Source organism: Salvelinus fontinalis, unplaced genomic scaffold (assembly GCF_029448725.1).
Source record: "Salvelinus fontinalis isolate EN_2023a unplaced genomic scaffold, ASM2944872v1 scaffold_0097, whole genome shotgun sequence".
Taxonomy (NCBI): Eukaryota; Metazoa; Chordata; class Actinopteri; order Salmoniformes; family Salmonidae; genus Salvelinus; species Salvelinus fontinalis.
This window is the reverse complement of record NW_026600306.1, coordinates 235,349-256,346: the sequence shown is the minus strand read 5'-3', so window position 1 is coordinate 256,346 and position 20,998 is coordinate 235,349. Positions and strand designations below refer to the sequence as shown.

General features: G+C 41.3%; 1 pseudogene; it reads left to right on the top strand.

Annotated features, from left to right (window-relative positions):
• Window positions 1-1,310: 1,310 nt before the first annotated feature.
• On the top strand, window positions 1,311-20,448 carry LOC129843066 (zinc finger protein 345-like; annotated as a pseudogene).
• The last annotated feature ends 550 nt before the right edge of the window (window positions 20,449-20,998 follow it).

The window sequence follows — 20,998 nt, the reverse complement described above, 5'->3', positions numbered from 1 at the left end:
TATAAATCTCTTTGACAGTAACTCCCTCTGTAGCTAACATCTACAATAACCATTAGAGGTAAGAGTTGGTGTTATCATACACAGTCTCAGGGATGGCTAGCTCTGGGAATTCCTTTGGTCTGTACAGAGTTAGGTAAATCTGCTCTTTGCACCTTACTTGTGGAATAATCTCCAAACTTCTCTAAAAGTTGATGTTTTGGTGCCTCTAGGTTAATTCAGACTGCTGATTGAGGACCAGTTACAACTTACTTACAAAACCTTTAACGGAGTTCATGAAACCATTCAGTCATGGATGTATGTAAACATATTTACCAGGTATTGCTTGTTACAGAAGACTACTGTTGTACATTGAATAGCCATTCATCACTGTTACACCTCCTTGATGTGAGGTTTTTTTATGTCTGTACATAGTGTGAATAGTGGTTTCCAAAAAGTTATTTCTCCCTAAACCAGAATATTAAATGACCTTTATGATCTGTTGTACCACTATTACTTTGGGGTTCTAATCCCCCTCTGTTAAAATCTGCACTGTGAACACCACATCTGTAACATTCATGAACCTTCACTATCTTCATCCCTAAACTAGCAACAATAACTATTGTCTATTGTTATTCTCAATGACCTTCCTGGCCATATGAAAGTCTTGCTAAATACTGAGAGATGGCCCACCTGTAAGATATTTTGTGCTATAAACATACTTCTATTTGAAGAGGTTTTTGACCATTCAGGGACCTAATGTTTAATTTATATTCTATGTTTAGTTTTTCAAGGTTCTGATTGTCGCTGTTTTTCTGGTTTTCTCTTCCAAAATCACACTGTTAATAGAAAAACAACAACATTGGATGTTCTAAGTCCACAACAATAATTAAACCACATCAGGAGACCACTTTTGAAGTCTGAGAAAAATATTTGAGATATCTGAGAAGATATTTTCATTTTTTGGGTGTAGATAATGACAACTTGCAGGCAGTAGGTTCAGAATAACTATGGCAAAAAGGAATACAAATTATACCACTAGATGAGCCTTGGTCAATTTAGCTAGGAATATGCCACCCTCTTCAATCTGTCACCTAATCCTGCCTAATGTGCAGGTCAGCCCTGGAGGAAAGTATTGGCTGTAAGAAGGAAGAGAAAACATAACATCTGGTTGTTTTTAAATGACTTCTTATGACATTGCTTGCCAGAATAAACAATGTAATGGGGATTTTTTCCCAGTCTGCGTTACCTACTCCAGACAGCAGACGGCGATATGAGTCTTTCAGTTGATGGTTCTTGTGTGACGTATAATATAGTGGACGGGACGGGAGGATTCTTCAACAGCGACAAAAGGCTTCTGATTCACCCACCGCGGTGGTTTGCTAGCGAACATAAAACCGAAACATTTAAGATCTTTAGACCAATCTTGTGTATATTAATCTTAGTGTTTTAGAACATCATTCTGCTTACGTATCTACTTGTTCATTTAAACGCAATTTGCTTATTACATTAGCAAATGTGTTACATTGGTACTGCACTAGGCTAATCTCCCTGAGCATTTTTATTTTTTATTTATTTCACCTTTATTTAACCAAGTAGAGTAGTTGAGAACAAGTTCTCATTTACAACTGCGACCTGGCATGAGCTCACTAAATTAGACGGAGAAAGAAGCTCTGATGAAAGGAGAGGAAGAAGCTTTCAGGATGATAAAGGAGGAAGAGGAGGCGATCACATTGAAAGAAGAAGAGGATGATATTACAGTGAAAGAGGAAGATGGGAAGGTTGTCAAAGTGGAAGAGGAGGAGGTAGAAGCTTTCAGAATCAGAAAGGAGGAAGATGCCGTAACAATACAAGAAGAGAATGTAGTGAAAGAAGAGGAAGAACCTTTTAGAGTAAAAGAGGAAGAGGAGGCTATCTCAATAAAAGAGGAGGAAGACGTTTTGGGAGTGAAAAAGGAGGAGACAGAATATCAGATTAACACCAGTGAGTACTGTCTTAAAAACAGGGGCAAAAGCTATGCAGTTGTTGAACTAATGTGTGGTTTTAAAGGGGCATTCTACTGAAGTTCTACACTTGAATATGTTGTTCAGTACTGTAGGAATTGTTAAAGGTGTAATCTGCCATTGATACATATATTTTTGGGACTTTTAAATGAGATATATTGAATTCTCCAGGTGGTCTATATTAAAGTGCACTTCATCTAATATAACAGGCTTTTAAAATGCAATATTGATGCATAATTTCCTACTTAAAATGTCAAAGGGACGTAAACGGCACCCATTTTGTGGAACGACCCTTTTACATTTGCAACACAAACAACATTTTAGGAAATCATGATGAAAGTGGCCATTTTAGACATATGCATGCCTCTTATAAGACTCTAAGATTGCAATAGATGGTCATAAGTTTACCATCTGTTTGATGTTCTAATTCACACAGGAGAGAGACATGACTATTGTGGATCCTCTGGGGAGCCTCAACAACATCCTGATGCTGACGAGTCAGAGAAGAGTCTCTCCAGATCAGAACACCAGATGGTACAGCTTGGTCTGGTCTAATATACAGCTTGCTCTATCTGGGTCTGGGCTGCGTTTCTGTAAAGCACTTCATGACAACAGTGGCATCAGCATCCATAATGATATGTGTCTGTGTCCCCTCTTTATGGTTACCAGGACAACGCTAGCCCTTCCTCCCTCCCGGAGTCCCCATGTCGTGCCTCTCCCGGTAGCACCTTACTGCTGGGTATGAAGAGGTTGTCTGTGCTGCTGGTGGACTGCAGGAAAACAACGGGGCTGAGTGGAACTGTGAGAGGAGGAGAAGAGAAGAAAGGATCAGATTTGACTCATCAAAGTAAGTGCTGTAGTTTAGTTTGAACAAATACAATAGATCTGCCCACTGGTATCTGTTACCAGGACAACCAGCAGAGTTCTGTTGACAGGAAGATAGACTGGTATCTGTTACCAGGACAACCAGCAGAGTTCTGTTAGTTGACAGGAAGATAGACTGGTATCTGTTACCAGGACAACCAGCAGAGTTCTGTTGACAGGAAGATAGACTGGTATCTGTTACCAGGACAACCAGCAGAGTTCTGTTAGTTGACAGGAAGATAGACTGGTGGATATGGATGTTATGAATATCATAACACTGAAAAAGGATTCTGCCAATGAAAAGAGAGAAACCAATAGACCATATTAAACCCTAATGAAAGTTAGCTTTAGAGAGAAAGTTTGATCTGATGTTAGGTGCATGTTTTACAAAAACATTTTCTCAAAACATTATAGATGTTACATTGTCTGTCCCAGTCAACCCCCCCTATCTTTACAAGACTCTAGAACACACAAACTAAACTCCAGACACTCCAATATGGTCTGTATTGCTTCATTAACATCTAATCTACACAACAAATATATTGTTTAAAACAAACTCTGTAAGCCTTTTCTAAAAGCCATGAAATATGTATAAATGAAAAGCATTTTTTGTGAGACTTGGCCTCCGACTCTGTAATGGCCAAAATTCATTTAATTTTCTACTTTATCAGGTCAAATGACGGCTGAACTCCAACATAGACTTTAAAGAACATTGTTTCATTTGAAATTACTAACTTTTTTGACATCAATGTGCTGCTAACAGTTTAGTTTCCTCCACTGTCCCTGTCCTCATACCGGGCTTAAACTGTTGATCCTCTGCTTCTCAACACATGTGACCGCTCTCCTTGACAATGAACCGATTGAAGATATACAAAAGGTACATGTTGGTTATCTCCATCTGTGACGTTTCAAGCTAGCTGTGGAGTGAGTTTACGTCCCGTTCTCACCCCCGTTACACATGTTCAGGTTGACTTTCCCACGGAATCGACCATATATGTTGGTTATCTCCACCTGTGACTTGGCGCTCCGGTACCGGTTGCCGTGTGGTACCGCTTGCCGTGTGGTACCGCTTGCCGTGTGGTACCGCTTGCCATGTGGTACCGCTTGCCGTGTGGTACCGCTTGCCGTGTGGTACCGTTTGCCGTGTGGTACCGCTTGCCATGTGGTACCGCTTTCCGTGTGGTACCGCTTGCCGTGTGGTACCGCTTGCCGTGTGGTACCGCTTGCCATGTGGTACCGCTTGCCATGTGGTAAAAGAGAGAACAGTCTATGACTAGGGTGACTGGAGTCTTTTGACAATTTTTAGGGCCTTCCTCTGACACCGCCTGGTATAAATGTCCTGGATGGCAGGAAGCTCGGCCCCAGTGATATACTTTAGTGCCTTGTGGTCGGAGGTCGAGCAGTTGCCATACCAGGCAGTGATGCAACCAGTCAGGAGGCTCTCGATGGTGCAGTTATCAGGCCTACCACTGTTGTCATCGGCAAACTTAATGATGTGTTGGAGTCGTGCCTGGCTGTGCAGTCATGAGTGAACAGGGAGTACAGGAGGGGACTGAGCATGGACACCTTGCTCAGAACATGAGAACATATAAAAGCTGGTGGTTCCTTTTAACATGAGTCTTCAATATTGGTTGTAGTTATTATAGGAATTATGACGCGTCGACTATGTCTCTCTATACCATTTGTATTTCATATACCTTTGACTATTGGATGTTCTTATAGGCACTTTAGTATTGCCTGCCTAATCTCAGGAGTTGATAGGCTTGAAGTCATAAACAGTGCTGTGCTTCAAGCATTGCTAAGAGCTGCTGGCAATTGCAGTAAAGTGCTGTTTGAATGAATGCTTACGAGCATGCTGCTGCCTACCACCGCTCAGTCAGACTGCTCTGTCAATTATCAAATCATAGACTTAACTATAATATAATAAACACACAGAAATACAAGCCTTAGGTCATTAATATGGTCAAATCCAGAAACTATAATTTCGAAAACAAAATGTTTATTCTTTCAGTGAAATACGGAACCGTTCCATATTTTATAAAACGGGTGGCATCCATAAGTCTAAATATTGCTGTTACATTGCACAACCTTCAATGTTATGTCATAATTACAGTTGAAGTCAGAAGTTTACATACACCTTAGCCAAATACATTTAAACTCAGTTTTTCACAATTCCTGACATTTAATCCTAGTAAAAAATCCCTGGTCAGTTAGGATCACCACTTTATTTTAAGAATGTGAAATGTCAGAATAATAGTAGAGAGAATTATATATTTCAGCTTTTATTTCTTTCATCACATTCCCAGTGTGTCAGAAGTTTACAGACACTCAATTAGTATTTGGTAGCATTGCCTTTAAAATTGTTTAACTTGGGTCAAACGTTTCGGGTAGCCTTCCACAAGCTTCCCACAATAAGTTGGGTGAATTTTGGCCCCTTCCTCCTGACAGAGCTGGTGTAACTGAGTCAGGTTTGTAAGCCTCTTTGCTCACACACACTTTTTCAGTTCTGGCCACACATTTTCTATAGGATTGAGGTCAGGGCTTTGTGATGGCCACTCCAATACCTTGACTTTGTTGTCCTTAAGCCATTTTGACACAACTTTGGAAGTATGCTTGAGGTCATTGTCCATTTGGAAGACCCATTTGTGACCAAGCTCTAACTTCTTGACTGATGTCTTGAGATGTTGTTTCAATATATCCACAATTTTCCTGCCTCATGATGCCATCTATTTTGTGAAGTGCACCAGTCCCTCCTGCAGCAAAGCACCCCCACAACATGATGCTGCCACCCCCGTGCTTCACGGTTGGGATGGTGTTCTTCGGCTTGCAAGCCTCCCCCCTTTTTCCTCCAAACATAACGATGGTCATTATAGCCAAACAGTTATATTTTTGTTTCATCAGACCAGAGGACATTTCTCCAAAAAGTATGATCTTTGTCCCCATGTGCAGTTGCAACCTGTAGTCTGGCTTTTTATGGCGGTTTTGGAGCAGGGGCTTCTTCCTTGCTGAGCGACCTTTCAGGTTATGTCGATATAGGACTCGTTTTACTGTGGACATAGATAATGTTGTACCCGTTTCCTCCAGCGCCTTCACAAGGTCCTTTGTTGTTGTTCTGGGATTGATTTGCACTTTTCGCACCAAAGTACGTTCATCTCTAGGAGACAGAACGCGTCTCCTTCCGTAGCTGTATTTTTTAAATTATTTTTATTTTACCAGGTATGTTTAGTGAGAACACATTCTCATTTACAGCAACAACCTGGGGAATAGTTACAGGGGAGAAGAGGGGGATGAATGAGCCAATATGACTGCTGCGGGGTCCCATGGTGTTTATACTTGCGTACTATTGTTTGTACAGATGAACGTGGTACCTTCAGGCGTTTGGAAATTGCTCCCAAGGATGAACCAGACTTGTGGAGGTCTACAATTTTTTTCTGAGGTCTTGGCTGATTTCTTTTGATTTTCTCATGACTGTTATACAAGCTGTACACTCACTACTTTACATTGTAGCAAAGTGTCATTTCTTCAGTGTTGTCACATGAAAAGATATACTCAAACATTTCCAAAAATGTGAGGGGTGTACTCACTTTTGTGATATACTGTACATATGAGATGAGTAATGTAGGGTATGTAAACATTATATTAAGTGGCATTGTTTAAAGTGGCTAGTGAAACATTTTTACATATATTTCCATCAATTCCCATTATTAAAGTGGCTGGAGTTGAGTCAGTATGTTGGCAGCAGCCACTAAATGTTAGTGGTGGCTGTTTAACAGTCTGATGGCCTTGAGATAGAAGCTGTTTTTCAGTCTCTCGGTCCCTGCTTTGATGCACCTGTACTGACCTCGCCTTCTGGATGATAGCGGGGTGAACAGGCAGTGGCTCGGGTGGTTGTTGTCTTTGATGATCTTTATGGCCTTCCTGTGACATCGGGTGGTGTAGGTGTCCTGGAGGGCAGGTAGTTTTCCCCCGGTGATGCGTTGTGCAGACCTCACTACCCTCTGGATAGCCTTACTGTTGTGGGCGGAGCAGTTGCCGTACCAGGCGGTGATACAGACCGACAGGATGCTCTCGATTGTGCATCTGTAGAAGTTTGTGAGTGCTTTTGGTGACAAGCCGAATTTCTTCAGTCTCCTGAGGTTGAAGAGGCGCTGCTGCGCCTTCTTCACAACGCTGTCTGTGTGGGTGGACCAATTCAGTTTGTCCGTGATGTGTATGCCGAGGAACTTAAAACTTACTACCCTCTCCACTACTGTCCCGTCGATGTGGATAGGGGGGTGCTCCCTCTGCTGTTTCCTGAAGTCCACAATCATCTCCTTTGTTTTGTTGACGTTGAGTGTGAGGTTATTTTCCTGACACCACACTCCGAGGGCCCTCACCTCCTCCCTGTAGGCCGTCTCGTCGTTGTTGGTAATCAAGCCTACCACTGTAGTGTCGTCCGCAAACTTGCGTCTATGTGTGGAGTAAAGGTGGTCTAGAGTTTTCCTCTGGTTGCACATTTTACGCGCTGGTAGAAATGAGGAAAAACAGATTTGAGTTTCCCTGCATTAAAGTCTCCAGCCACTAGGAGCGCCACCTCTGAATGAGTGTGTTCCTGTTTAAAGTCCCCGGCCACTAGGAGCCCACCTCTGGATGAGTGTTTTCCTGTTTGCTTATGGCCATATTTATATTGAACCTTTATATAACTGGGCAAGTCAGTTAAGAACAAGTTCTTATTTACAATGACGGCCTACATCAGACGACGCTTGGCCAATTCTGCGTCGCCCTATGGGACTCCCAACAATAGCTGGTTGTGATATGATGACTCGGTGAAACAGTTTTTAATGTCCCGTTTGTAGGATATATACGTAATCGTACTTCGTCTTTTATCGATTGATTGTACGTTGGCTAATAGGACCGATGGTAAAGGTAGATTACCCTCTTGGCGACGGATCCTTACAAGGCACCTGGACCTTCGTCCCTGATACCTCCGTTTCTTTCTCATGCGAATGACGAGGATGAGGGCCTTGTCCGGCTTCTGAAGTAAATCCTTCATTGAAGAAAAAGTATTTCTCCAGTACGGGGTGAGTAATCGCTGTCCTGATATCTAGAAGCTATTTTCGGTCATAAGACACAGTGGCAGAAACATTATGTACAAAATAAGTTACAAATAACGAGAAGAAGCATACACAATCGCACAATTGGTTACGGGATCGTAAAATGGTGTAGTTAACAAGCAATACTTCTCACTATTTAAAGAGAATTTCCCCTCTCTGATGCAAAAACTCAAGGCAAACATACAATTTTGGAGAACTCTCCCAAATTTCTTTGCTCGGAAGAATGAATGCCATTAAAATGGTCTTCCTCCCACAACTGCTCTACCTATACCAGAACATCCCAGTATTCATACCTAAGTCATTTCATAAACAACTGCTCTACCTATACCAGAACATCCCAGTATTCATACCTAAATCCTTTCATAAACAACTGGACTCAATTATCAATCCTTCATCTGGGATTGTAAAACACACAGGATAGGTAAACAACACCTCTGTAAATCCAAGATGGAAGGAGGATTATAAAACACACAGGATAGGTAAACAACACCTCTGTAAATCCAAGATGGAAGGAGGATTATAAAACACACAGGATAGGTAAACAACACCTCTGTAAATCCAAGATGGAAGGAGGATTATAAAGCACACAGGATAGGTAAACAACACCTCTGTAAATCCAAGATGGAAGGAGGATTATAAAACACACAGGATAGGTAAACAACACCTCTGTAAATCCAAGATGGAAGGATGATTATAAAACACTCAGGATAGGTAAACAACACCTCTGTAAATCCAAGATGGAAGGAGGATTATAAAACACACAGGATAGGTAAACAACACCTCTGTAAATCCAAGATGGAAGGAGGATTATAAAACACACAGGATAGGTAAACAACACCTCTGTAAATCCAAGATGGAAGGAGGATTATAAAACACACAGGATAGGTAAACAACACCTCTGTAAATCCAAGATGGAAGGAGGATTATAAAACACTCAGGATAGGTAAACAACACCTCTGTAAATCCAAGATGGAAGGAGGATTATAAAACACACAGGATAGGTAAACAACACCTCTGTAAATCCAAGATGGAAGGAGGATTATAAAACACACAGGATAGGTAAACAACACCTCTGTAAATCCAAGATGGAAGGAGGATTATAAAACACACAGGATAGGTAAACAACACCTCTGTAAATCCAAGATGGAAGGAGGATTATAAAACACACAGGATAGGTAAACAACACCTCTGTAAATCCAAGATGGAAGGAGGATCGTCTCTCCCAAATGTTATATTTTACTACTGGGCTGCTAACCTCAGTGCTGTGACGTTTTGGCTGGATGACACACATCCGTCATCCAGTTGGCTGAGTACGGACCGTGAGGATTGCCACCCCTTCTCTATTGGGCTGCTAACCTCCACGCTGTTACGTTTTGGCTGGATGACACACATCCGTCATCCAGCTGGTTGAGTACGGACCGTGAGGATATCCACCCCTTCTCTATTGGCGCTGGGATTGTGTTGCCTGTCAATCTGGAGATGTCACATTATAGTAACAATCCTATTATACATAGCACAGTCCGTATCTGGAGATGTCACGTTATCGTAACAATCCTATTATACATAGCACAGTCCGTATCTGGAAGCAAATTATAGTCTACTTTGACATGAGACCAATATCATTCATGCTCCCCGTTGTCAGGAATTCCTCCTTTTCTCCCTCTAACCTTGGTAACAACTTTGAGCGATGGGGAGAGTTGGGGATAAATACCATAGGGGATCTATATATAGAAGGGACCTTTGCCTCCTTTGAGTTGCTGAGGGAAACGTATCATCTTCCCAGAAGTAACTTTTTCAGATACCTACAGATCAGAGACTATGCCATCTCCTTCAGCGCCATTCTTCATATGATCTATTACATCATAAAACACTCTTCAACCCGAATGATCTATTACATCATAAAACACTACTCAACCCGTATGATCTATTACATCATAAAGCACTACTCAACCCGTATGATCTATTACATCATAAAACACTACTCAACCCGTATGATCTATTACATCATAAAACACTACTCAACCCATATGATCTATTACATCATAAAACACTACTCAACCCATATGATCTATTACATCATAAAACACTACTCAACCCATATGATCTATTACATCATAAAACACTACTCAATCCATATGATCTATTACATCATAAAACACTACTCAACCCATATGATCTATTACATCATAAAACACTACTCAACCCATATGATCTATTACATCATAAAACACTTTTCAACCCATAGGATCTATTACATCATAAAACACTACTCAACCCATATGATCTATTACATTATAAAACACTTTTCAACACATATGATCTATTCCATCATAAAACACTACTTAACCCATATGATCTATTACATCACAAAACACTTTTCAACACATATGATCTATTACATCATAAAACACTAAACCCATATGATCTATTACATCATGAAACACTACTCAACCCATATGATCTATTACATCATAAAGCACTACTCAACCCGTATGATCTATTACATCATAAAACACTACTCAACCCGTATTATCTATTACATCATAAAACACTACTCAACCCATATGATCTATTACATCATTAAACACTACTCAACCCATATGATCTATTACATCATAAAACACTACTCAATCCATATGATCTATTACATCATAAAACACTACTCAACCCATATGATCTATTACATCATAAAACACTCTTCAACCCGAATGATCTATTACATCATAAAGCACTACTCAACCCGTATGATCTATTACATCATAAAACACTACTCAACCCGTATGATCTATTACATCATAAAACACTACTCAACCCATATGATCTATTACATCATAAAACACTACTCAATCCATATGATCTATTACATCATAAAACACTACTCAACCCATATGATCTATTACATCATAAAACACTCTTCAACCCGAATGATCTATTACATCATAAAGCACTACTCAACCCGTATGATCTATTACATCATAAAACACTACTCAACCCGTATGATCTATTACATCAAAAAACACTACTCAACCCATATGATCTATTACATCATGAAACACTACTCAACCCATATGATCTATTACATCATGAAACACTACTCAACCCATATGATCTATTACATCATAAAGCACTACTCAACCCGTATGATCTATTACATCATAAAACACTACTCAACCCATATGATCTATTACATCATAAAACACTCTTCAACCCATATGGTCTATTACATCATAAAACACTACTCAAACCCATATGATCTATTACATCATAAAACACTTTTCAACCCATAGGATCTATTACATCATAAAACACTACTTAACCCATATGATCTATTACATCACAAAACACTTTTCAACACATATGATCTATTACATCATAAAACACTAAACCCATATGATCTATTACATCATGAAACACTACTCAACCCATATGATCTATTACATCATAAAACACTCTTCAACCCATATGGTCTATTACATCATAAAACACTACTCAAACCCATATGATCTATTACATCATAAAACACTACTCAACCCGTATGATCTATTACATCATAAAACACTACTCAACCCATATGATCTATTACATCATAAAACACTAAACCCATATGATCTAGTACATCATAAAACACTACTCAACCCGTATGATCTATTACATCATAAAACACTACTCAACCCATATGATCTATTACATCATAAAACACTAAACCCATATGATCTAGTACATCATAAAACACTTTTCAACCCATATGATCTATTACATCATAAAACACTTTTCAACCCATATGATCTATTACATCATAAAACACTACTCAACCCATATGATCTATTACATCATAAAACACTACTCAACCCATATGATCTATTACATCATAAAACACTACTCAATCCATAGGATCTATTACATCATAAAACACTTTTCAACCCATATGATCTATTACCTCATAAAAAACTTTTCAACCCATATGATCTATTACATCATAAAACACTCTTCAACCCGTATGATCTATTACATCATAAAACACTTTTCAACCCATATGATCTATTACATCATAAAACACTACTCAACCCATATGATCTATTACATCATAAAACACTCTTCAACCCATATGATCTATTACATCATAAAACACTACTCAACCCATATGATCTATTACGTCATAAGTCTAATAAAACGTATACAAATATGTCACAGTGAATTCATGACATGTGGATGAACAAGCCTTTACATACTATATAATATGGCTATATATAGACTGAACAAAATATAAACGCAACGATTTACAGTACATATACGTCAGTCAATGTCAATACATTCATTAGGCCCTGATCTGCGGACTTCACATGACTGGGCATTGGCCCACCCACTGGGGAGCCCAGGCCCAGCCAATCAGAATTTGTTTTCCCCCTCAAAATGGCTTTATTACAGAGAGACGTTCTACTGGGTTCCATCAGCTGTCCAGGTGGCTGGTCTCAGTCTCCCGCAGGGGAAGAAGCCGGATGTGGAGGTCCTGGGCGGGCGTGGTTACATGTGGTCTGCATTTGTGAAGCCGGTTGGACGTACTGCCAAATTCTCTAAAATGACGTTGGAGGCGGCTTATGGTAGAGGAATTTACAGTACCAGTCAAAAGTTTGGACACGCTGTGGCGAAATCCTGCACTTAAGTGCGCTGCCACTTTAAGAGCGCATGAGCAGTAGGAAGGAGGAGATAAAAGAGCTCGTTAAGCTCTATTGGAGGGGAGCTATTGATTGGCGCGACAGTTTTTGTTGTGTGCTATGCTGCAGAGGTTTTTTGTTTGTCTTCAGCGTATGTGGTTGTACAGTGTTTGGATCAATCCTCGGTGTGATTGCTCGACGATGTGGTTGTTCTCATTTGGGACCACGATGGTTATGGATCAAATGGATTAGTAGCAACATTTGTTGCGAAGCGTTCAACTACTACCCAACATACCATCGGACAGTCAGACCGGATACCTGCAACCTCAAGACCACAGCTAAGCACTCTCTTGTTCCCTTTCTCTCTTTCTCTTCACGCTATGTTCCAGTGCTTTACACTGCAACCGACTCTATTTCCTAAGTACATTGAAGTTTCATTGGAGCTGGACTAGTGTGTATATGAACACCACACATTCATACCCTCTGCACTCCTTCCCAGGAAGAAAATACAAACTATTGCAAATCCTCTGTGTGATGACTGGGTTCATTTGTTATTGTATGAAGTTGCTGTTTATTGGCTCTGCCATTATTGTTATATGGGGTATGTTTGGTGGGGTTACCAAGAATTGTGGAAGGACTGTGATGTGATGTGTATTCTTTTTCTCTCCGCTGGCTATCTGGTCAACAGGCTACACTCTAGGCAGTCTCTTCTGTTGATGTGTGTGGGTCTGGTAGTGGTACTCGCTGTTCTACTATTCTTTTCTTTCGGCAGGGTTAATACCTGCCTGGCGCCCGAACAAAATCTTCTTTACCTTTCTCTAATTAATACCGCTATAGAAGTGGCGCCCGAACAAGGACTTGAACAGAAACACCCCTGACCCCATCCACACAAAGTTGAAATCATGTCTTTTGTTGGAACCCCATACTGTGTCAATGTGGACACACCTAATGGTCATCGTGTTCAAGATTCTTTCATTGTGGAAGGATTCGATGAACTAATGGAGTTGGATAGCACTGACCCTAATCCCCAGGTTTCTGGCTCGCTAATAATCTCTCCACCATTACCCTCCCCTCAACCTCTTCCTGTTACCCTGCCCAGAGAGACTGGGAGAGGTGTCTCTGTGATCACTGGACGACTGGAACATCAATGGACACACACCAATCATAGTTTGACAATGCAGGAGAATGCCATTCGCAAACTCAGTGAATGTGTGGAGGCTCATCAGACAGATGTGCAGCGGAGGTTGGATTACCTTCCCTGTCAAATGGAGGAAAACCAACATCAAATTGTTCAGATACAGAAATATTCACACGATTCTCTGAAACAGGATATTCAGGGACAACTGAACCAGTTCAAAACGCAAATGGAATCTAACCATCAGCAAGTCCTAATCTATCTTGAGGAGGAACAAAAACAGAGAGCAGAGGAGTCTGCCTCTGTTGTGAAGGGAGTGTGTTCTTATCTGAAGGAAGTTATGGAGGACATGAAGAACTCTCTCACAGGGGAACTACGATTGTTGATTGAACAAACTATAAAGGACACCGTTAATGAGATGGGAAAAGCACAGAAGGCCACAGACCTTCAAATGGAAGAGCTGCACAAGGAGGAAATGAAAGGCTTTTCCCTTCTGGACAAATCTTCTGTACCTCCCTTAGGTTTTACCTCTGCCACTGGCTTGGTCAGTACCGGAATAGGAACAGGTAGCACTACAAAACCCCCTATGAAGATACTGTTAAACAGAACTCCCGCTGAAACTGTCATGCCTCCTCTAGAGCGCTCCCTCCCTATCAAACTACTTTTCCCCACTTTTGGCAGCCCAGAAGATGATGTTGATCCACTGTTTTTCTTATCTAAGTGTAATGATTTTCTTTCTATCCGGCCCCTTACTGACTGGGAGGTTCTTGCCACCCTCCGCAGTGTTCTCCATGGTACAGCAAGAGACTGGTGGGAGATAGCCCGTGAACATGTGTCAACCTGGGAGGAGTTTCAAAAAAGATTCCTCTCAGCCTTCCTCTCAGAGGATTATGGGGATGAACTGGCGGAACGTGTTCGTAACAGAGTCCAGGGTGAAGCAGAGCCAATACGGGACTTTGCCTTCTCCTATCGAGTTCTATGTAGGAGATGGAAGGCTGACATTACTGAGCCGGAGATGGTCAAACTCATTCTCAAGAACATGATTCCCCGCCTTGCTAGTCAACTTCGAGAACGTGTGCAGAATGTGGATGATCTGGTGCGTCTGGGGACTCAGTTTGAGAAGGACTGGAAGCACCACCTTCAAACTAAAACCCCTGTTCCTTCATCCCAGTATACCCATAGCTCTCCTAGGGCTAAACCATCTCAGATATTTGTACCCAAGAGCCAAGACAAAAGTCCAGTGATGTGTTGGAGGTGTAAAGTCCAACATCCTCCAGGTTCTTGCCCGCTCTATGTCCAGCGTCAGGATGCTGGAAAAGGTCAGAAAGGACAGAAGACCGACAGCCTAGACAGACGTGGTGGCTTGCATACCATTGGGTCAGCCTTAATGCCCATGAAGCCTTTAGAAATCACAACTAGCGGTCTTATTCCTATTCCGCAACAACTATTGGTGCCCCTGACTGTTAGGAACTGGAGAGGGAAGGCCATAATTGACACAGGAGCAACTTACACCCTGATGCAAGAGGCCCTGTGGCAGAAAATGGCATTACCTCATGAGGAGATACAAACATGGGAGAAGGGACCATTGTACTTGGCCAATGGAGAACCTACCACCCCTTTGGGCTGGATTAGTATAATAATACAACTGCATGAAAAGACTATTAAACTTCCTGTGGCTATTCTTGCAAATTCAAGCCTTGCATTTGCTGTAGTCCTTGGTCTAGACTTCCTGTTCTTCAGTGGACTGACCATCTCGATGTCCGAACCCTCCTATCGGCTGCACTCTGACTATTCCCAGCCTCATCCATTTCAACCTGGTAATGCACTGATTTCAGGCTGGAGCCTGCTGCATTATGCAGAGTCCGGACAAGGTCAAGTCAGAGACCGAGAAAATATAAAGAACAAAGCCAAACAACGACAGCTGAGAAACTATGATAAACATAGACGAGACGTGTGTTTCCCACCCCAGTCTCGTGTCTGGGTACGTTCCCATCATCTGTCGAAAGCATCTAAGAAGTTCACTGCCAAGCTAGCTTCGAGATGGAAAGGCCCATACCGTGTAGTGCAGCAGTTGGGACCAGTGAACTACTTTGTCTGTTTGGAGGACACTGGGGAAGATGTCAGGACGGTGCATGTTGTTGACCTAAAGCCCTGCTACCCTACGGCAGAAGAGCTGGATCGCCGGCAAAAGCAACACCTGCAGGAACATTAACTTGTCAAAGCCTGCATCCTCTCTGTTTCTACAGGCTTTGTTTTTTCATGGGGGGAGGAGTGTGGCGAAATCCTGCACTTAAGTGCGCTGCCACTTTAAGAGCGCATGAGCAGTAGGAAGGAGGAGATAAAAGAGCTCGTTAAGCTCTATTGGAGGGGAGCTATTGATTGGCGCGACAGTTTTTGTTGTGTGCTATGCTGCAGAGGTTTTTTGTTTGTCTTCAGCGTATGTGGTTGTACAGTGTTTGGATCAATCCTCGGTGTGATCGCTCGACGACGTGGTTGTTCTCATTTGGGACCACGATGGTTATGGATCAAATGGATTAGTAGCAACATTTGTTGCGAAGCGTTCAACTACAACCCAACATACCATCGGACAGTCAGACCGGATACCTGCAACCTCAAGACCACAGCTAAGCCCTCTCTTGTTCCCTTTCTCTCTTTCTCTTCACGCTATGTTCCAGTGCTTTACACTGCAACCGACTCTATTTCCTAAGTACATTGAAGTTTCATTGGAGCTGGACTAGTGTGTATATGAACACCACACATTCATACCCTCTGCACTCCTTCCCAGGAAGAAAATACAAACTATTGCAAATCCTCTGTGTGATGACTGGGTTCATTTGTTATTGTATGAAGTTGCTGTTTATTGGCTCTGCCATTATTGTTATATGGGGTATGTTTGGTGGGGTTACCAAGAATTGTGGAAGGACTGTGATGTGATGTGTATTCTTTTTCTCTCCGCTGGCTATCTGGTCAACAGGCTACACTCTAGGCAGTCTCTTCTGTTGATGTGTGTGGGTCTGGTAGTGGTACTCGCTGTTCTACTATTCTTTTCTTTCGGCAGGGTTAATACCTGCCTGGCGCCCGAACAAAATCTTCTTTACCTTTCTCTAATTAATACCGCTATAACGCCTACTCATTCCAGGGTTTTTCTTTATTTTTACTATGTTCTACATTGTAGAATAATAGTGAAGACATCAACTCTGAAATAACACATATGGAATCATGTAGTAAACAAAAAAGTGTTCAACAAATAAATATATTTTCTATTTGAGATTCTTCAAATTAGCCACCCTTTGCTTCGATGACAGCTTTGCACACTCTTGGAATTCTCTCAACCAGCTTGATGAGGTAGGCACGTAGAATGCATTTTAATTAACAGGTGTGCCTTCTTAAAAGTAAATTTGTGGAATTTATTTTCTTCTTAATGCATTTGTGCCAATCAGTTGTGTTGTGACAAGGTAGGGGTGGTATACAGAAGATGCCCTATTTTGTAAAAGACCAAGTCCATATTATGACAATAACAGCTCAATTAAGCAAAGAGAAAAGACAGTCCATCATTACTTGAAGGTCAGTCAATCCAGAAAAGTTCAAGAACTTTTTAAATGTTTCTTCAAGTACAGTCGCAAAAGAGCTATGATGAAACTGGCTCTCATGAGGACCACCACAGGAAAGGAAGACCCATAGTTACCTCTGCTGCAAAGGAAAAGTTAATTAGTTACCAGCCTCAGAAATTGCAGCCCAAATAACTGCTTCACAGAGTTCAATTAAGAGACACATCTCAACATCAACTGTTCAGAGGACACTGCGTAAATCAGGCCTTCATGGTCAAATTGCTGCAAACAAACCACCAACAAATGCTCAGCATATGTGGGAACTCCTACAAGACTGTTGGAAAAGCATTCCAGGTGAAGCTGGTTGAGAGAATGCCAAGCTGTCATCAACGCAAAGGGTGGCTACTTTGAAGAATCTAATATATATTTAGATTTGTTTAACACTTTTTTGGTTACTACATGATTCCATATGTGTTTTTCATAATATTGATGTCTTCACTATTATTCCACAATGTAGAAAATAGTAAAAATGAAGAAAAACCCTTGAATGAGTAGGTGAGTCCAAACCTTTGACTGGTACTGTACATTAAATTCCCTGGCAACAGCTCCAGTGGACATTCCTGCAGTCAGCCAATTGCCCGCTCCCTCTGAGACATCTGTGGCATCGTGTTGTGTGACAAAACTGCACATTTTAGAGTGGCCTTTTTTTGTCCCCAGCACAAGGTGCACCTGTGTAATGATAATGCTGTTTAATCAGCTTCTTGATATGCCACACCTGTCAGGTGGATGGATTATTTTGGCAAAGGAGAAATGTTCACTAACAGGGATGCAAAAGTTGTGCCCAATTCAAGAGAAATAAGCATTTTGTACGTATGGGGAAAAATTCTGCTATCTTTTTTTTCAGCTCATGAAACATGGGACCAACACTTTATATGTTGCGTTTATATTTTTGTTCAGTGTAGTTGCTATCAGTTTTAGAAACATATGATGTCATAGGTTATTCATCACATGAGAATGAACAAGCCTTTTCAGACTCTATGATATGGCTGTATATAGACTTACTATATATAGTAACTATCAGTTTTAGGAACATCTACCCCAAATATTTCACCTTATTTTTTACATTACCCAAAATATGACATCGGCGATAGTCAACATGTTGAAAATCTGTGAACGTCTAAATAAGAAATTGGTCCATTTAAACAGCATGTGTCGAACCCTTTCAACAACGGGGATGTGATGTGCTTTGTATCTTCGACGTAAAAACTAGTTTTGGACTTCCACACAAAATTCCTAATTTACTTATTTTTCAGTTTAAGGGTCGCATTCTGTATCATATCGTAGGTCGCATTCTGTATCATACAGCTATGAAAGTTAAATATTTAGAACCACCTGCTCGATTGGAATCTTGCGACGTCTGTGTTTTAAGTGTCCTAGAACTGTCTAGTTTTTTGTGTTCTGACTTGTAAAACAGGATGAATGAAATAAGTAATGTAAACATATTATCAGTAATTACCAGGAAGCTCTACAATATTTGTTTTAAAATGACACCAAGACTGTTAAAACTGGCATCAGGTTATTGAGGGATCTGATTATTATTTACCCTCGTAGCAAGGCCGTTTTATCATGTGGAGGTTTCATTCAGGTCTCTATTTAAATGAACACTCTGTCTTTAGCAGGAGAAAGACCAGACTCAGAAGAACCAGAGCCAGGGACGTCCAAACCAGCAAGAAGACACCAGTGTTCCCACTGTGGAAAGAGTTTTAACCAGAAAGGACACCTGAACCAACATGAGAGAATACACACAGGGGAGAAGCCTTACCACTGCTCCCAGTGTGGAAAGGGTTTTAACCAGAAAAGCTACCTGAAAAAACATGAGAGAATACACATAGAGGAGAAGCCTTACCACTGCTCCCAGTGTGGAAAGAGTTTTACCCACTTGTGTAATCTGAAAACACATGAGAGAATACACACAGGAGAAAAGCTGTACCACTGCTCCCAGTGTGGAAAGAGTTTTACCCACTTACGTAACCTGAAAACACATGAGAGAATACACACAGGGCAGAAGCCTTACCATTGCTCCCAGTGTGGAAAGAATTTTACACACTTAAATAACCTGAAAACACATGAGCAATTACACACAGGGGAGAAGCCTTACTGCTGCTCCCAGTGTGGAAAGCGTTTTAACCAGAAAAGCTACCTGAAAAAACACGAGAGAATACACACAGGAGAAAAGCCTTACCACTGCTCCCAGTGTGGGAAGGGTTGTAACCAGTTAGGTGACCTGAAACGACATGAGAGAATACACACAGGAGAAAAGCTGTACTATTGTTCCCAGTGTGGAAAAGGTTGTAACCACTTAGGTGACCTGAAACGACATGAGAGAATACACACAGGAGAAAATCTGTACTATTGTTCCCAGTGTGGAAAGGGTTGTAACCACTTAGGTGACCTGAAACGACATGAGAGAATACACACAGGAAAAAAGCTGTACCACTGCTCCCAGTGTGGAAAGAGTTTTACCCACTTACGTAACCTGAAAACGCACGAGATAATACATACAGGGGAGAAGCCTTACCACTGCTCCCAGTGTGGAAAGCGTTTTATCCACTTATGTAACCTGAAAACACATGAGCAGTTACACACAGGGGAGAAGCCTTACCACTGCTCCCAGTGTGGAAAGAGTTTTAATCAGAAAAGCTACCTTAAAAAACACGAGAGATCACACACAGGGGAGAAGCCTTACCACTGCTCCCAGTGTGGTAAGGGTTGTAACCAGTTAGGGGACCTGAAACAACATGAGAGAGTACACACAGGAGAAAAGTTGTACCACTGCTCCCAGTGTGGAAAGAGTTTTACCCAGTTAGGGGTCCTGAAACGGCATGAGAGAATACACACGGGAGAGAAGCCTTACCACTGCTCCGATTGTGGAAAATGTTTTACCCAGTTAGGGGACCTGAAACGGCATGAGAGAATACACACAGGAGAAAAGCTGTACCACTGCTCCCAGTGTGGAAAGAGTTTTACCCAGTTATTGAACTTGAAAACACATGAGAGAATACACACACAGGGGAGAAGCCTTACCACTCCTCCCAGTGTGGAAATTGTTTTAATCAGTTAGGTAACATGAGAACACATGAGATAAAACACACAGGAGATAAGGATGTAGGCTACTGAACAGTAGGATAAATATATGCCTCTGAACAGTGGGACATAGGAGAGGTGCAAGCCCTATACGTGGTGGGAGAGTAGGCTGCAGAGACTTGGGAAATTCGTGTTAGGTATTGACTTTCCAGTGTTTTCACTACTGCATGTATTTTTATGTAAATAAACTGTTATCTCAGAATGATGTTGGGGTAATTAAGTACTGGTGCTATAATGTCTCGCGCCGCCTCCACTGGCCCTTAGGGATGTGTGTCATAGTATCATAGGGTATCATAGGGATGGGTATCATAGTATCATAGGGATAGGTATCATAGGGTATCATAGGGATGGGTATCATAAGGATATCATTGGGATGGGTATCATTGTATCATAGGATATCATAGGGAATCATAGGGATGGGTATCATAGGGAATCATTGGGATGGGTATCATAGGATATCATAGGGAATCATAGGGATGGGTATCATAGGGAATCATAAGGATGTGTATCATAGGGAATCATTGGGATGTGTATCATAGTATCATAGGATATCATAGGGATGGGTATCATAGGGAATCATATG